Below are 5,032 nucleotides of genomic sequence, written 5' to 3'. Positions count from 1 at the left end.
AATGACATAAGAAAAATATAATAAATATGTAATATAGTGCTCAGCAAAATCTCCTCTCTAGCTATTTTTTCTATTCAATTAACATGGACATTAAATGGCTTTCCTGAGGTAAATGTAACGTTATGTGACATAATTGTTCTCCTGCTATTATATATTGACCTCTTTCCGTGGTTGAAAAACACTAATTGGTCGATATTATGTATACTTTCAGTAAGTTGTACTGCATCTTTAAATAAAAGAGTAACAGATGATCGGTTCACGTGCACTTGAACTGAGGAGGCGCTCAGCGATCTGGCACGTCACATTTACAAGCGCCAAACGTATTTTTGTCTGAATTTCGTAATAAAATTGACGGAATCTAAGAGCTGAGAATTAGTTTAATATTAAAAGTACCTCCTTGCTCCGCAATTTTTCTGTGCGTGAGAAAATGGATGTGTGGCGTGAGAGCGTGTGCAAAGTGTCAATTGCGTGAGTCTCACGCTCAATGCGTGAGAGTTGGCAGCCCTGGTATCATACTGTAAAAGGCATTGCATTGTGGGACTGATTTCTTTCGCGCTCAATTCAGTTCAAATGTGACGCGAGCAGACAGTAGCTATACAGGCGAACTTGATTTGTCAGCGGGATTCAACTGAACAGAATAATCATTCATGTTATCAAGATAAACAGTGTCTGCGAATCTGTGAGCAATTTTTAAGCTTTTGTGAGCTTCGGTTCGTGGTTCAAACAGTTGCCTGTGACGCAGCAGAAAATGGACGACGTTAATGTTAGCTGCTACATGAAGACGGATGGAAGAATTTGTCATTAAAATAATCTAACCTGCGCCTGTGACGATAAGTGGGATTTAGAGTTTGAGAAGATGGAAAACTGTTCAACTGAGTGATACGGTAAGCCAATATTTTTTTGTGTGTTCGCATTTCTGCATTGTTTCCACGTAACTTATTTGGTTTGATTTTGCGGTTTACTACCGCGGCCGCGCAAGCAATTCACTCTGTTCCGCCTGTTTACCAGTAACTTCGATATTTCATATAATAGGCAACATTTACCATGTTATTTGCATGACGTGCTTTTATATATATTTTTCGTTTCAGGCTTTGTAATCTGATGACGGTCCAGTGCTAATGTAAGTGATTTTAAGTAACTGTTAGTGTTACAGTTATAGTCTATCTATGTGTATGTATAATCTATGTGGTAAAAAATATGCTATCAAATGCTGTCAGTTCTGTGATCGTGCTTTTGTTCCTAATGTTGTTTTCAAATGTAGTATTCCTGATTGCCATGCCATGGTCCTACAACTACTCCCACAATTCAAAGAGAAGTTAGACGGTGTTATCCTTCAAGCAGATAAGTAGAGATTATTCAACAAATCTCATTAATCTGTAATATGTTTTATGTTTTGGTTCTGTTGATCAAGGTTGTGCTGTCCTTTTTAAAAATTGTTTCAGGAATTTGCAACGCTGATGTCCAGCAATCTACATTTGCCAGAGAGTCCACGCCTTATATTTCTTGGTATGTAAACATTAAAATGGTAATTTAAACCTAAAATGAAAAGCCATAATTTACTCACCCCACTGCAAAATATGTTTTTCTTAATTAGTGTTTTTTTTTTTATTGTTTCCAGTCCAGATATCTAAAATTCTTATTTGAAGAAGCATTTAATAGACAAGTAAAAATTGTCTTGTTTTCTGAAAGAATAAGTCAAAATTAAGTGAGTTTAAGCTTAAAACAAGCAAAATAATATGCCAGTGCGTTTTAGCGTTCTAACCCTAATCAATTTGAATTTTTAGGTGAAAATTTAATTCATATAACTATGAATAGACAACTACATCGAACCACAGTGGAACCCACAATAGTTATTTTAATTATTAATATTATTTATTATTTTTTTATTTATTTTTATTTTTATTACATGTCAATCTCTAAGCAACCAGTGCAGGATATTACGTTTGGAAGGTCAAGGTGTGTGTGGAAAGGATCACAGCCTAACTTCATCACTGGCCTGGCAGCGCTGTTTGCCTCCTCCTATAACTTCAGCTTGCAGTACCAGGAAGAGGCAGCATGCACCCTTGAGTTTGTTCAGAGGTTAGTCATTATCATATTTTCCCTTCATATAAACTAGTGCAAAATCAGTTTTTGTGTGTGTTTTTAGTAATTGTTGGTTTGGTGCCCGTGAAAGAGACTGTGAACACATTGAATTCAGGGAGCAGGCTAGGTTACTACAAATGATGGCTGTGAATAAACTATAATATTCAGAAGTAAACATTGTAGCTGACTGAGTGTTTATGTATACCACAACCTTCTAAGTGCTAGTGCAAAATGCCCGTGCAAAATCAGTTTTTGAGTGTGTTTTTAGTAATTGTTGGTTTGGTGTGTTTGAGTGTTCATTGTTACAATTACACAGCAAAAGTTCAGTGACATTTTTTATTTGTGCATGGTAGAAAGCACACAGTGAACTCCGAGAAAACAATATGCTTGAGGAAACAGTTTGTGAATAGGCTACTACAAATGATGCCCGTGAAAGAGACTGTGAACTCATTGAATAGGATATGTTTAGTTGGTGAATAGCATAGGCTACTATTACACAGTATTGATAACTTTAAGTGCACCAGAATGAAATAAAATATTCAGAAGTAAACAGCATAGCTGACTTACAGATTCAGTTAACATCCACAAATGAATAAGCGCGTTGATTCAGGGAGCAGTGCAAAGTGCCCGTGCAAAATCAGTTTTTGTGAGCTGATCGCCGTCAAAAAAAGTTCAGGAGATATTTCTTAGTGATGGCTGATTTCAACAGTTTCAATATGATAGCATTTTGAAAAAAAAGTGTCATGAATTTATTGCATTTTTGGGGGGAAATAATCCGTTTTTATAATAGATCTTTGAAAATCCAAATCTGGATTTGACGTTTTTATAACCTAAAGATGCTATGTGAAAGTTTGAAACAGAAAATAGTGGTTTTCATCTTGCCACTTTCTTGGTAAAGAAAACACATTTTTACTCAAATTAATCTAAATGGATTTATCACGTTCTGGGACCAAACTATAATATTCAGAAGTAAACAGTGTAGCTGACATAGTGTTTATATCAGAATGTATATCAGAATGTTTATTTTTAAACCACAACCTTCTTGGGGCTTCTTTGACCGATACAACCCTCTAATGTCAGAATGTTTATTTTTAAACCACAACCTTTTAAAAATGATATATTTAACGATATCTTTAGCATTTCAGCCATCATTTGTAGTAACCTAGCCTGCTCCCTGAATTCAATGCGTTCACAGTCTCTTTCACGGGCACCAAACCAACAATTACTAAAAACACACACAAAAACTGATTTTGCACGGGCATTTTGCACTAGTTAGACTGAATTGTGACTTGTCTTGACAGTATTTATTAAGCTGACTACTGGTATGAGTAGTCAGAACACAAAAGTCTTGAAACAAAACAATGGCAGTCACATATTGTAAGATATGTCAGTGCAAGTTGTTATCAGTTAAATGATTAGTGAAAATTCTGTCATTAATTACTCTCCCTCATGTTGTTCCAAACCTGTAAGACCTTCGTTCATCTTCAGAACACAAATTAAGATATTTTTGATGAAATCTGAGAGGTTTCTGAACCACCCATAGACCGCAACGTCTTTGCAACTTTCAAGGCCCAGAAAGGTAGTAAAAACATTGTTTAAATAATCCATGCAACTACAGTGGTGCAACCTTAATATTATGAAGCGACGAGAATACTTCTTGTGCACAAAAAAAACCCAAATAACGACATTATTCAACAATCTCTTCTTTTTCACGTCATTCTCCTACGCTGTTGACGTAGTGTAAACAGTGTCAAGTCACCTTCATTTATATAGCGCTTTTAACAATATAGATTGTTTCAAAGCAGCTTTACAGTGATAATAGGAAATTACAGTAACATAGATTTTGGGGTTATTTTGCGCACAAAAAGTATTCTCGTCACCTCATAATATTTAGGTTGAATTACTGTAGTTATATGTACTATTTACCGGGGTTTTTTTTTTACCACCTTTCTGGGCTTTGACAGTTGCAATGACATTGATGTCAATGGAGGGACAGAAACCTCTCAGATTTCATCAAATATCTTCATTTGTGTTCTGAAGATGAACGAAAGTCTTGAGGGTGAGTAATAATGACATAATTTTCATTTTTGGGTGCAAACATGCATTTTAGTCTGGTAAATGTCATGTTTAACATTATCATGTAGTCGTGTATGCAATAAACATTGCAAGGCTTGCAGTTATTCCATTGTTATTATTTCATTGTTTTTTTCTTCTTTCTTTTCTGCCTTTTAGACGCATTCTTGACATCAATCCTGAACGTGGATCAAAACAAAGAAAGGATAAGTAACTTGTAACCAAGTAACCAAGTTGTGCAAAAAAAAAGAACACCACTGTAAGCCTACAGGTGTCCTCACTTCTGCGAAAACTTGCAGACTTTGAATGGGATTTCGTTTGCACTTTTATGGACTTCAAAACAGAAACAGCAATTCAGTTCCATTATAAAGCTTGGAAGAGCCAGGACATTTTTTAATAGAACTCCGACTGTATTCGTCTGAAAGAAGAATGTCGTATAGACCTAGGATGACTTGAGGGTGAGTAAATCATGTGCTAGGCTAATAAAAATTTTTGGGTGAACTATTCCTTCAAGTGCTAACTGTTACCTGTTTGTTGTTAAGTGTTAAAATTGCATTTTATGTTTAAAAAATTATTTAGCCACCATGTTCACAGAAGGCAATTTTCTGATCTTTGCTTTTAACCAAAATAAATGTTTCAAAACCCAGAAAATGTTGTTTTCTTTTTCCTAGTGTGACTACTTGGTGTAATGGTGTATAACATTACTATGCTACATGGCAATATGGTGCATACAATTGATTTAGAATGGGGGGGGGACCCCCCAACAATGATGGAACATTGTTCGTTAACCATTAATTCATATTTCACATAAATTCAGTGAAATTAAATGGGTTTTTATGTTAAAAAAACAGCAGCTGAATGTAATTCTTACTGAAGG

General features: G+C 35.3%; 1 long non-coding RNA gene across 1 annotated transcript; it reads left to right on the top strand.

Moving 5' to 3' along the window:
* The first annotated feature begins 319 nt into the window (after positions 1-319).
* LOC309491426 lies at positions 320-4,764 on the top strand. The gene is made up of 5 exons (XR_014203106.1): positions 320-884; positions 1,089-1,120; positions 1,262-1,506; positions 1,922-2,079; positions 4,315-4,764. It is a non-coding gene; the product is annotated as an uncharacterized lncRNA (long non-coding RNA).
* Positions 4,765-5,032: the final 268 nt, after the last annotated feature.

Source organism: Leuciscus leuciscus (genome assembly GCF_965113295.1).
Source record: "Leuciscus leuciscus genome assembly, contig: HAP1_SCAFFOLD_247, whole genome shotgun sequence".
NCBI classification, from domain to species: Eukaryota; Metazoa; Chordata; class Actinopteri; order Cypriniformes; family Leuciscidae; genus Leuciscus; species Leuciscus leuciscus.
The sequence above is the reverse complement of the archived record's forward strand: the minus strand, read 5'-3'. Positions and strand labels throughout refer to the sequence as shown.